Here is a 14,766-nt window from a genome sequence, read left to right on the forward strand (position 1 = left end):
GGTTTTTTTGGTTTTGTTCCCACGGAAATGCAGCTCTTTCTAGCAGAGTTCGTGCAAAATCATCTACTCCCTCCGCTCCTAAATATTTGTATTTCTAGAGATTTCAATAAATAACTAGTAGATATGAAGTAAAATGAGTGAATCTACATTTTAAAATATGTCTATATACATCTGTATGTGGCAGTTTATTTGAAATATTTGAAAAGATAAATATTTAGAAACAGAGGAAGTACTAGTTAGTGTAAAAAAGGCTTTTATATTATGAGACGAAGGAGTAGTATGTAGTAGTAATTCTCTTGAAAATTTGCATATATTTTAAATTCTCTTGAAAAGAGTAGTATATATATAGTGCTATTCATCATCCAGGGTGGAGAATAAGTTTTCTTCACCCGAGGTAATCTTACGATCATTTCATAATTAAATTATGTGTGGAATTCAAATAGTTACATTCTTATTGATTCACTACGTAAAATTTGACATAAGAAAATAAAAATATAGGTCATAAAACAAGAAAATTTGCAGTTTATGTGTATTTTAAACTATGTTTTTACGTTTGTAATTTTACATAACATAAAATATTTTTTAACGGCGATTATATATTTTCTTACGGTCCTTTTTTGCGTCGGAAATAAGACAAAACTTACGGAACGTAAAATTACGGTGCATTGATGGTAAAATAAAATGGGTGAAGAATAACAATTTCTCACCCAGGGTGACGAATAGCGCGATTCATCACCCAGGATGCAGAATAAGTTTTCTTCACCCGAGTTATCTTACGATCATTTCATAATTAAATTACGTGTGGAATTCAAATAATTATATTCTTATTGATTCACTACGTAAAATTTGACATAAGAAAATAAAAATATAGGTCATAAAACAAGAAAATTTGCAGTTTATGTGTATTTTAGACTATATTTTTACGCTTGTAATTTTACATAACACAAAATATATTTTAACGGCGATTATATATTTTTTTATGGTTCTTTTACGGAATGTAAAAGTACGGTGCATTGATGGTAAAATAAAGGGGGTGAAGAATAATAATTCCTCACCCAGGATGACGAATAGCGCGATCTTAGTGTTACTATTCATCACCCAGGGTGCAGAATAAGTTTTCTTCATCCGAGGTAATTTTATGATATATATATATATATATTTCATACGACTAAATTTCAGTAGTACAACATTTTTTTTGCAGATCATCTTGCGGTCACAAAAAGTGATATAGTTGAGGAGGGCATAGAAGAATACACGAAGTAAATTATATTTTCTCACAAAAACTTGCAGGTGCATGTCGTCACGCTTTGTTTCAGGATTTTTTGGAACTTGAAAAATATGTTTTTCCAAATTTCCTAATCTAACTAAAGAGTGCAAGCTAGCCCAGGAGCACAAAATTCACTCTCTGATGGCTAAACAACAAAGCTGCTTGTGCTAGCTAAGAGCATCTCCAGCCGCGCTCCCAACAAACCATCCTCAGACAAATTTTTAGCGCTGACAGGCGAAAATCGGCCCAGTCGCGTCTACAGGACTTAGTTTTTTGCTGGGTTGGGCCGAAATAACAGCCGGCGCATCCGAGCCGAACCCGGCGCGCTAGGGCGCTTGGGGGCGCCGGCACAAGCGAAAAGGGGCGTGGGGCCTCTCTGTCGGCGAGAGGAGAGCCTTTTCCCGCCGTTTCTTCCCGCTTCCTCCCCGGCTTCCCTCTCATTTTCTCCATTCCTCCCGCCAATCTTCCTCCTTCTCCCCTCGCCGGCAACCATGCCGCCGAAGAAATACGTGATCCCCCACGCCGTGACGGTTGCGACCGCCGCCGCCCAGCCGAAACAAAGGAAGCTGAGGGCGCCGCCGTCCAAGCCGTCGGGCATGTCCAACGCCGACTGGAGGGCGGAAGTCCAGCGTCGGGAGGCCGTCACCACCGACCGGCGGAACAGGGCCAACGCCAAGAAGGCCAGGGACAACACGACGCTCGCGGCTGCGGCTGCGGTCGAACAAGCCGAGGCGGCTCGCGTGGGGATGATGAATCCTCCCGGGGGGCATGCCCAGTACGCGCCCTGGAGCCAGCAAAGCGTCGGTTTTTCGGTCGGCTTCTCGTCGTCGTCGCAACCCTGGGGATGCACGCCGTCGCTGGGCTACGCCGACGGGGACGCACACGGTGGGTTCAACCCAACATCACCTTCCCCCATGATCACCCGGCCCAGCGCACGCCCTCGCCCACCTTCGCCGGCGTGCAGTACTCTCCATACAACTACTTGTTGGGGAACGTAGCAGAATTTTAAAATTTTCTACGCATCACCAAGATCAATCTATGGAGTCATCTAGCAACGAGGGAGAGGGGAGTGTATCTACATACCCTTGTAGATCGCGAGCGGAAGCGTTCAAGAGAACGAGGTTGATGGAGTCGTACTCGTCACCGATGACCGAGCGCCGAACGGACGACACCTCCGCGTTCAACACACGTACGGTTAGGGAAGACGTCTCCTCCTTCTTGATCCAGCAAGGGGAAGGAGAGGTTGATGGAGATCCAGCAGCACGACGGCGTGGTGGTGGAAGCAGCGGTGATCTCGGCAGGGCTTCGCCAAGCTCCAACGAGAGAGAGAGAGGTGTTACGTGGGGAGAGGGAGACGCCAGAGACTTGGTGCGGCTGCCCTCCCTCCCCCCACTATATATAGGACCCCTAGGGGGGTGCCGGCCCTAGGAGATGGGATCTCCAAGGGGGGGGCAAGGGGGACTTGCCCCCCAAGCCAAGTGGAGCGCTCCCCACCCCTAGGGTTTCCAACCCTAGGCGCAGGGGGAGGCCCATGGGGGGCGCACCAGCCCACCAGGGGCTGGTTCCCCTCCCACTTTAGCCCATGGGGCCCTCCGGGATAGGTGGCCCTGTTGGGGAACGTAGTAATTTCAAAATTTTCCTACGCACACGCAAGATCATGGTGATGCATAGCAACGAGAGAGGAGAGTGTGATCTACGTACCCTTGTAGACCGACAGCGGAAGCGTTAGCACAACGCGGTTGATGTAGTCGTACGTCTTCACGGCCCGACCGATCAAGCACCGAAACTACGACACCTTCGAGTTTTAGCACATGTTCAGCTCGATGACGATCCCCGGACTCCGATCCAGCAAAGTGTCGGGGTAGAGTTCCGTCAGCACGACGGCGTGGTGACGATCTTGATGTACTACCGTCGCAGGGCTTCGCCTAAGCACCGCTACAATATTATCGAGGATTATGATGGAAGGGGGCACCGCACACGGCTAAGAATATGATCACGTGGATCAACTTGTCTGTCTAGGGGTGCCCCTGCCCCCATATATAAAGGAGCAAGGGGAGGAGGCCGGCCGGCCCCTATTGGCGCGCCAGGAGGAGTCATCCTCCTAGTAGGAGTAGGACTCCTACTAGGAGGGGGAAGGAAGTGGGGAGGGAGAAGGAAAGGGGGGCGCCGCCCCCCTCTCCTAGTCCAATTCGGACCAGGGGGGAGGAGGTGCGCGGCCCACCCTGGCTGCCCCTCTCTCTCTCCACTAAGGCCCATATGGCCCATTACTTCTCCCGGTAGGGTTCCGGTAACCCTTCGGCTCTCCGGTTTTCTTCGAAATCACCCGGAACACTTCCGGTGTCCGAATATAGCCGTCTAATATATCAATCTTTATGTCTCGACCATTTCGAGACTCCTTGTTATGTCCGTGTTCACATCCGGGACTCCGAACTAACTTCGGTACATCAAAACTCATAAACTCATAATATAACTGTCATCGAAACCTTAAGTGTGCGGACCCTACGGGTTCGAGAACAATGTAGACATGACCGAGACACGTCTCCGATCAATAACCAATAGCGGAACCTGGATGCTCATATTGGCTCCTACATATTCTATGAAGATCTTTATCGGTCAGACCGCATAACAACATACGTTGTTCCCTTTGTCATCGGTATTTTACTTGCCCGAGATTCGATCGTCGGTATCTCAATACCTAGTTCAATCTCATTACCAGCAAATCTCTTTACTCGTTTCGTAATACATCATCTCGCAACTAACTCATTAGTTAAAATGCTTGCAAGGCTTATGTGATGTGCATTACCGAGAGGGCCCAGAGATACCTCTCCGACAATCGGAGTGACAAATCCTAATCTCGAAATACGCCAACCCAACATGTACCTTTGGAGACACCTGTAGAGCTTCTTTATAATCACCCAGTTACGTTGTGACGTTTGGTAGCACACAAAGTGTTCCTCCGGTAAACGGGAGTTGCATAATCTCATAGTCATAGGAACATGTATAAGTCATGAAGAAAGCAATAGCAACATACTAAACGATCGGGTGCTAAGCTAATGGAATGGGTCATGTCAATCACATCATTCTCCTAATAATGTGATCCCGTTAATCAAATGACAACACATGTCTATGGTTAGGAAACATAACCATCTTTGATTAATGAGCTAGTCAAGTAGAGGCATACTAGTGACGTTTGGTTTGTCTATGTATTCACACAAGTATTATGTTTCTGGATAATACAATTCTAGCATGAATAATAAACATTTATCATGATATAAGGAAATAAAATAATAACATTATTATTGCCTCTAGGGCATTGTTCCTTCAGTCTCCCACTTGCACTAGAGTCAATAATCTGGATTACACAGTAATGATTCTAACACCCATGGAGCTTTGGTGCTGATCATGTTTTGCTCGTGGAAGAGGCTTAGTCAACGGGTCTGCTACATTCAGATCCGTATGTATCTTGAAAATCTCTATGTCTCCCACCTGGACTAGATCCCGGATGGAATTGAAGTGTCTCTTGATGTGCTTGGTTCTCTTGTGAAATCTGGATTCCTTTGCCAAGGCAATTGCACCAGTATTGTCACAAAAGATTTTCATTAGACCCGATGCACTAGGTATGACTCCTAGATCGGATATGAACTCCTTCATCCAGACTCCTTCGTTTGCTGCTTCCGAAGCAGCTATGTACTCCGCTTCACATGTAGATCCTGCCACAACGCTTTGTTTAGAACTGCACCAACTGACAGCTCCACCGTTTAATGTAAACACGTATCCGGTTTGCGATTTAGAATCGTCCGGATCAGTGTCAAAGCTTGCATCAACGTAACTATTTACGATGAGCTCTTTGTCACCTCCATATATGAGAAACATATCCTTAGTCCTCTTCAGGTATTTCAGGATGTTCTTGACCGCTATCCAGTGATCCACTCCTGGATTACTTTGGTACCTGCCTACTAGACTTATAGCAAGACACACATCAGGTCTGGTACACAGCATTGCATACATGATAGAGCCTATGGCTGAAGCATAGGGAACATCTTTCATTTTCTCTCTATCTTCTGCATTGGTCGGGCATTGAGTCTTACTCAATTTCACACCTTGTAACACAGGCAAGAATCCTTTCTTTGCTTGATCCATTTTGAACTTTTCCAAAACTTTGTCAAGATATGTGCTTTGTGAAAGTCCAATTAAGCATCTTGATCTGTGTCTATAGATCTTAATGCCCAATATGTAAGAAGCTTCACTGAGGTCTTTCATTGAAAAACTCTTATTCAAGTATCCCTTTATGCTATCCAGAAATTCTATATCATTTCCGATTAGTAATATGTCATCTACATATAATATCAGAAATGCTACAGAGCTCCCACTCACTTTCTTGTAAGTACAGGCTTCTCCAAAAGTCTGTACAAAATCAAATGCTTTGATCACACTATCAAAGCGTTTATTCCAACTCCGAGAGGCTTGCACCAGTCCATAAATGGATCGCTGGAGCTTGCACACTTTGTTAGCTCCCTTTGGATCGAGAAAACCTTCCGGTTGCATCATATATAACTCTTCTTGTAGAAATCCATTCAGGAATGCAGTTTTGACATCCATCTGCCAAATTTCATAATCATAAAATGCGGCAATTGCTAACATGATTCAGACAGACTTAAGCATCGCTACGGGTGAGAAGGTCTCATCGTAGTCAATCCCTTGAACTTGTCGAAAACCTTTTGCGACAAGTCGAGCTTTGTAGACAGTAACATTACCGTCAGCGTCAGTCTTCTTATTAAAGATCCATTTATTCTCAATTGCTTGTCGATCATTGGGCAAGTCAACCAAAGTCCATACTTTCTTCTCATACATGGATCCCATCTCAGATTTCATGGCTTCAAGCCATTTTGCGGAATCTGGGCTCACCATCGCTTCTCCATAGTTTGTAGGTTCATCATGATCTAGTAGCATGACTTCTAGAACAGGATTACCGTACCACTCTGGTGCGGATCTTACTCTGGTTGATCTACGAGGTTCAGTAGTATCTTGTTCTGAAGCTTCATGATCATCATCATTAGCTTCCTCACTAATTGGTGTAGGTGTCACAGAAACTGGTTTTTGTGATGTACTACTTTCCAATAATGGAGCAGGTACAATTACCTCATCAAGTTCTACTTTCCTCCCACTCACTTGTTTCGAGAGAAACTCCTTCTCTAGAAAGTTTCCGAATTTAGCAACAAAAGTTTTGCCTTCGGATCTGTGATAGAAGGTGTATCCAATAGTTTCCTTTGGATATCCTATGAAGACACATTTCTCCGATTTGGGTTCGAGCTTATCAGGTTGAAGCTTTTTCACATAAGCATCGCAACCCCAAACTTTCAGAAACGACAACTTTGGTTTCTTGCCAAACCATAGTTCATAAGGCGTCGTCTCAACGGATTTTGATGGTGCCCTATTTAACGTGAATGCGGCCGTCTCTAGAGCATAACCCCAAAACGATAGCGGTAAATCAGTAAGAGACATCATAGATCGCACCATATCTAGTAAAGTACGATTACGACGTTCGGACACACCATTACGCTGTGGTGTTCCGGGTGGTGTGAGTTGAGAAACTATTCCGCATTGTTTCAAATGTACACCAAACTCGTAACTCAAATATTCTCCTCCACGATCAGATCGCAGGAATTTTATTTTCTTGTTACGATGATTTTCAACTTCACTCTAAAATTCTTTGAACTTTTCAAATGTTTCAGAGTTATGTTTCATTAAGTAGATATACCCATATCTGCTTAAGTCATCTGTGAAGGTGAGAAAATAACGATATCCACCACGAGCCTCAACATTCATCGGACCACATACATCTGTATGTATGATTTCCAAGAAATCTGTTGCTCTCTCCATAGTACCGGAGAACGGTGTTTTTGTCATCTTACCCATAAGGCACGGTTCGCAAGTACCAAGTGATTCATAATCAAGTGGTTCCAAAAGCCCATTAGTATGGAGTTTCTTCATGCGCTTTACACCGATATGACCCAAACGGTAGTGCCACAAATAAGTTGCACTATCATTATCAACTCTGCATCTTTTGGTTTCAACATTATGAATATGTGTGTCACTACTATCGAGATTTAATAAGAATAGACACACTCTTGAAGGGTGCATGACCATAAAAGATATTACTCATATAAATAGAACAACCATTATTCTTTGATTTAAATGAATAACCGTCTCGCATCAAACAAGATCCAGATATAATGTTCATGCTTAACGTGTTGGGTTTCGTAGTAATTTCAAAAAATTTCCTATGCACACGCAAGATCATGGTGATGCATAGCAACGAGAGGGGGAGAGTGTGATCTACGTACCCTTGTAGATTGACAACAGAAGCATTTGGTTGATGTAGTCGTACGTCTCCACGGCCCGACCGATCAAGCACCGAAACTACGGCACCTCTGAGTTCTAGCACACGTTCAGCTCGATGACGATCCCCGTACTCGATCCAGCAAAGTGTCGGGGAAGAGTTCCGTCAGCACGACGGTGTGGTGACGATCTTGATGTACTACCGTCGCAGGGCTTCGCCTAAGCACCGCTACAATATTATCGAGGACTATGGTGGAAGGGAGCACCGCACACGGCTAAGAATATGATCACGTGGATCAACTTGTGTCTCTAGGGGTGCCCCTGCCTCCGTATATAAAGGTTCAAGGGAGGGGGGCCGGCCGGCCAGGAGAGGTGCGCCAGGAGGAGTCCTACTCTGGGAGTAGGACTCCCCCCTTTTCCTAGTTGGAATAGGATTCGTGAGGTGGGAAAAGAGAGAGAGAAGGAGGGGGGCATCGGCCCCCTCTCTCCTTGTCCTATTCGGACTAGGGGTGGAGGGGCGCGCGGCCCAGCCCTGGCTGCCTCTTCTCTTCTTCCACTAAGGCCCACTAAGGCCCATATACCTCCCAGGGGGGTTCCGGTAACCTCCCGGTACTCCGGTAAAATCCCGATTTCACCCGGAACACTTCCGATATCCAAACATAGGCTTCCAATATATCGATCTTTATGTCTCGACCATTTAGAGACTCCTCGTCATGTCCGTGATCACATCCGGGACTCCTAACAACCTTCGGTACATCAAAATGCATAAACTCATAATATAACTGTCATCGTAACCTTAAGCGTGCGGACCCTACGGGTTCGAGAACAATGTAGACATGACCGAGACACGTCTCCGGTCAATAACCAATAGCGGAACCTGGATGCTCATATTGGCTCCTACATATTCTACGAAGATCTTTTATCGGTCAGACCGCATAACAACATACGTTGTTCCCTTTGTCATCGGTATGTTACTTGCCCGAGATTCGATCGTCGGTATCCCATACCTAGTTCAATCTCATTGCCGGCAAGTCTCTTTACTCGTTCTGTAATACATCATCCCGCAACTAACTCATTAGTTGCAATGCTTGCAAGGCTTATGTGATGTGCATTACCGAGAGGGCCCAGAGATACCTCTCCGACAATCGGAGTGACAAATCCTAATCTCGAAATACGCCAACCCAACATGTACCTTTGGAGACACCTGTAGAGCTCCTTTATAATCACCCAGTTACGTTGTGACGTTTGGTAGCACACAAAGTGTTCCTCTGGCAAACGGGAGTTGCATAATCTCATAGTCATAGGAACATGTATAAGTCCTGAAGAAAGCAATAGCAACATACTAAACGATCGGGTGCTAAGCTAATGGAATGGGTCATGTCAATCAGATCATTCAACTAATGATGTGATCCTGTTAATCAAATGACAACTCTTTGTCCATGGTTAGGAAACATAACCATCTTTGTTTAACAAGCTAGTCTAGTAGAGGCATACTAGTGACACTCTATTTGTCTATGTATTCACACATGTATCATGTTTCCGGTTAATACAATTCTAGCATGAATAATAAACTTTTATCATGATATATAAGGAAATAAATAATAACTTTATTATTGCCTCTAGGGCATATTTCCTTCAGTCTCCCACTTGCACTAGAGTCAATAATCTAGATTACACAGTAATGATTCTAACACCCATGGAGCCTTGGCGCTGATCATGTTTTGCTCGTGGAAGAGGCTTAGTCAACAGGTCTGCAACATTCAGATCCGTATGTATCTTGCAAATCTCTATGTCTCCCACCTGGACTAGATCCCAGATGGAATTGAAGCGTCTCTTGATGTGCTTGGTTCTCTTGTGAAATCTGGATTCCTTCGCCAAGGCAATTGCACCAATATTGTCACAAAAGATTTTCATTGGACCCGATGCACTAGGTATGACACCTAGATCGGATATGAACTCCTTCATCCAGACTCCTTCATTTGCTGCTTCCGAAGCAGCTATGTATTCCGCTTCACACGTAGATCCCGCCACGACGCTTTGTTTAGAACTGCACCAACTGACAGCTCCACCATTTAATGTAAACACGTATCCGGTTTGCGATTTAGAATCGTCCGGATCAGTGTCAAGGCTTGCATCAACGTAACTGTTTACGATGAGCTCTTTGTCACCTCCATATACGAGAAACATATCCTTAGTCCTTTTCAGGTACTTCAGGATGTTCTTGACCGCTGTCCAGTGATCCACTCCTGGATTACTTTGGTACCTCCCTGCTAGACTTATAGCAAGGCACACATCAAGTCTGGTACACATCATTGCATACATGATAGAGCCTATGGCCGAACCATAGGGAACATCTTTCATTTTCTCTCTATCTTCTACAGTGGTCGGGCATTGAGTCTGACTCAACTTCACACCTTGTAACACAGGCAAGAACCCTTTCTTTGCTTGATCCATTTTGAACTTCTTCAAAATCTTGTCAAGGTATGTGCTTTGTGGAAGTCCAATTAAACGTCTTGATCTATCTCTATAGATCTTTATGCCTAATATGTAAGCAGCTTCACCGAGGTCTTTCATTGAAAAACTCTTATTCAAGTATCCCTTTATGCTATCCAGAAATTCTATATCATTTCCGATCAGTAATATGTCATCCACATATAATATCAGAAATGGTACAGAGCTCCCACTCACTTTCTTGTAAATACAGGCTTCTCCAAAAGTCTGTATAAAACCAAATGCTTTGATCATACTATCAAAGCATTTATTCCAACTCCGAGAGGCTTGCACCAGTCCATAAATGGATCGCTGGAGCTTGCACACTTTGTTAGCTCCCTTTGGATCGACAAAACCTTCTGGTTGCATCATATACAACTCTTTTTCCAAAAATCCATTCAGGAATGCAGTTTTGACATCCATCTGCCAAATTTCATAATCATAAAATGCGGCAATTGCTAACATGATTCGGACAGACTTAAGCATCGCTATGGGTGAGAAGGTCTCATCGTAGTCAATCCCTTGAACTTGCCGAAACCCTTTTGTGTGACAAGTCGAGCTTTGTAGACAGTAATATTACCGTCGGTGTCAGTCTTCTTCTTGAAGATCCATTTATTCTCAATTGCTTGCCGATCATTGGGCAAGTCAACCAAAGTCCATACTTTCTTCTCATACATGGATCCCATCTCAGATTTCATGGCTTCAAGCCATTTTGCGGAATCTGGGCTCAGCATCGCTTCTTCATAATTCGTAGGTTCATCATGATCTAGTAGCATGACTTCCAGAATAGGATTACCGTTCCACTCTGGTGCGGATCTTACTCTGGTTGATCTACGAGGTACAGTAGTATCTTGTTCTGAAGTTTCATGATCATTATCATTAGCTTCCTCACTAATTGGTGTAGGTGTCACAGAAACAATTTTCTGTGATGCACTACTTTCCAATAAGGGAGCAGGTACAGTTACCTCGTCAAGTTCTTCTTTCCTCCCACTCACTTGTTTCGAGAGAAACTCCTTCTCTAGAAAGTTTCCGAACTTAGCAACAAAAGTCTTGCCTTCGGATCTATGATAGAAGGTGTATCCAATAGTCTCCTTTGGATATCCTATGAAGACACATTTCTCCGATTTGGGTTCGAGCTTATCAGATTGAAGCTTTTTCACATAAGCATCGCAGCCCCAAACTTTCAGAAACGACAACTTTGGTTTCTTGCCAAACCATAGTTCATAAGGCGTCGTCTCAACGGATTTTGATGGTGCCCTATTTAACGTGAATGCGGCCATCTCCAAAGCATAACCCCAAAACAATAGTGGTAAATCAGTAAGAGACATCATAGATCGCACCATATCTAGTAAAGTACGATTACGACGTTCGGACACACCATTACGCTGTGGTGTTCCGGGTGGCGTGAGTTGCGAAACTATTCCTCATTGTTTCAAATGTACACCAAACTCGTAACTCAAATATTCTCCTCCACGATAAGATCGTAGAAACTTAGTTTTCTTGTTACGATGATTTTCAACTTCACTCTGAAATTCTTTGAACTTTCCAAATGTCTCAGACTTATGTTTCATTAAGTAGATATACCCATATCTGCTTAAGTCATCTGTGAAGGTGAGAAAATAACGATATCCGCCACGAGCCTCAACATTCATCGGACCACATACATCTGTATGTATGATTTCCAACAAATCTGTTGCTCTCTCCATAGTACCGGAGAACGATGTTTTAGTCATCTTGCCCATGAGGCACGGTTCGCAAGTACCAAGTGATTCATAATCAAGTGGTTCCAAAAGTCCATCAGTATGGAGTTTCTTCATGCGCTTTACACCGATATGACCTAAACGGCAGTGCCACAAATAAGTTGCACTATCATTATCAACTCTGCATCTTTTGGGTTCAACATTATGAATATGCGTGTTACTACTATCGAGATTCAATAAGAATAGACCACTCTTCAAGGGTGCATGACCATAAAAGATATTACTCATATAAATAGAACAACCATTATTCTCTGATTTAAATGAATAACCGTCTCGCATCAAACAAGATCCAGATATAATGTTCATGCTTAACGCTGGCACCAAATAACAATTATTTAGGTCTAATATTAATCCCGAAGGTAGATGTAGAGGTAGCGTGCCGACTGCGATCACATCGACTTTGGAACCGTTTTCCACGAGCATCGTCACCTCGTCCTTAGCCAATCTTCGCTTAATCCGTAGTCCCTGTTTCGAGTTGCAAATATTAGCAACAGAACCAGTATCAAATACCCAGGTGCTACTGCGAGCATTAGTAAGGTACACATCAATAACATGTATATCACATATACCTTTGTTCACCTTGCCATCCTTCTTATCCGCCAAATACTTGGGGCAGTTCCGCTTCCAGTGACCAGTCTGCTTGCAGTAGAAGCACTCAGTTTCAGGCTTAGGTCCAGACTTGGGTTTCTTCTCTTGAGCAGCAACTTGCTTGCTGTTCTTCTTGAAGTTCCCCTTCTTCTTCCCTTTGCCCTTTTTCTTGAAACTAGTGGTCTTGTTGACCATCAACACTTGATGCTCCTTTTTGATTTCTACCTCCGCAGCTTTCAGCATTGCGAAGAGCTCGGGAATAGTCTTATTCATCCCTTGCATATTATAGTTCATCACGAAGCTCTTGTAGCTTGGTGGTAGTGATTGGAGAATTCTGTCAATGACGCAATCATCTGGAAGATTAACTCCCATTTGAATCAAGTGATTATTATACCCAGACATTTTGAGTATATGCTCACTGACAGAACTGTTCTCCTCCATCTTGCAGCTATAGAACTTATTGGAGACTTCATATCTCTCAATCCGGGCATTTGCTTGAAATATTAACTTCAACTCCTAGAACATCTCATATGCTCCATGACGTTCAAAACGTCGTTGAAGTCCCAGTTCTAAGCCGTAAAGCATGGCACACTGAACTATCGAGTAGTCATCAGCTTTGCTCTGCCAGACGTTCACAACATCTGGTGTTGCTCCAGCAGCAGGCCTGGCACCCAGCGGTGCTTCCAGGACGTAATTCTTCTGTGCAGCAATGAGGATAATCCTCAAGTTACGGACCCAGTGCGTGTAATTGCTACCATCATCTTTCAACTTTGCTTTCTCAAGGAACGCATTAAAATTCAACGGAACAACAACACGGGCCATTTATCTACAATCATACATAAACAAGCAAGATATTATCAGGTACTAAGTTCATGATAATTTTAAGTTCAATTAACCATATTACTTTAAAGAACTCCCACTTAGATAGACATCCCTCTAATCCTCTAAGTGATTACGTGATCCATATCAACTAAACCATGTCCGATCATCACGTGAGATGGAGTAGTTTCATTGGTGAACATCACTATGTTGATCATCTCTACTATATGATTCACGCTCGACCTTTCGGTCTCCGTGTTCCGAGGCCATATCTGTATATGCTTGGCTCGTCAAGTATAACCTGAGTATTCCGCGTGTGCAACTGTTTTGCACCCGTTGTATTTGAACGTAGAGCCTATCACACCCGATCATCACGTGGTGTCTCAGCACGAAGAACTTTCACAACGGTGCATACTCAGGGAGAACACTTCTTGATAATTTAGTGAGAGATCATCTTATAATGCTACCGTCAATCAAAGCAAGATAAGATGCATAAAAGATAAACATCACATGCAATCAATATAAGTGATATGATATGGCCATCATCATCTTGTGCTTGTGATCTCCATCTCCGAAGCACCGTCATGATCACCATCGTCACCGGCGCGACACCTTGATCTCCATTGTAGCATCGTTGTCGTCTCGCCAATCTTATGCTTCCACGACTATCTCTACCACTTAGTGATAAAGTAAAGCATTACAGCGCGATTGCATTGCATACAATAAAGCGACAACCATATGGCTCCTGCCAGTTGCCGATAACTCGGTTACAAAACATGATCATCTCATACAATAAAATTTAGCATCATGTCTTGACCATATCACATCACAACATGCCCTGCAAAAACAAGTTAGACGTCCTCTACTTTGTTGTTGCATGTTTTACGTGGCTGCTACGGGCTTAAGCAAGAACCAATCTTACCTACGCATCAAAACCACAATGATAGTTTGTCAAGTTGGTGTTGTTTTAACCTTCGCAAGGACCGGGCGTAGCCACACTCGGTTCAACTAAAGTTGGAGAAACTGTCACCCGCAAGCCACCTATGTGCAAAGCACGTCGGGAGAACCGGTCTCGCATAAGCGTACGCGTAATGTCGGTCCGGGCCGCTTCGTCCAACAATACTGCCGAACCAAAGTATGACATACTGGTAAGCAGTATGACTTATATCGCCCACAACTCACTTGTGTTCTACTCGTGCATATAACATCAACATATAAAACCTAGGCTCGGATGCCACTGTTGGGTTTCGTAGTAATTTCAAAAAAATTCCTACGCACACGCAAGATCATGGTGATGCATAGCAACGAGAGGGGGAGAGTGTGATCTACGTACCCTTGTAGATTGACAACGGAAGCGTTTGGTTGATGTAGTCGTACGTCTCCACGGCCCGACCGATCAAGCACCGAAACTACGACACCTCCGAGTTCTAGCACACGTTCAGCACGATGACGATCCCCGGACTCCGATCCAGCAAAGTGTCGGGGAAGAGTTCCGTCAGCACG

This window comes from Triticum dicoccoides, chromosome 5A (assembly GCF_002162155.2).
Source record: "Triticum dicoccoides isolate Atlit2015 ecotype Zavitan chromosome 5A, WEW_v2.0, whole genome shotgun sequence".
In the NCBI taxonomy this organism is placed as follows: Eukaryota; Viridiplantae; Streptophyta; class Magnoliopsida; order Poales; family Poaceae; genus Triticum; species Triticum dicoccoides.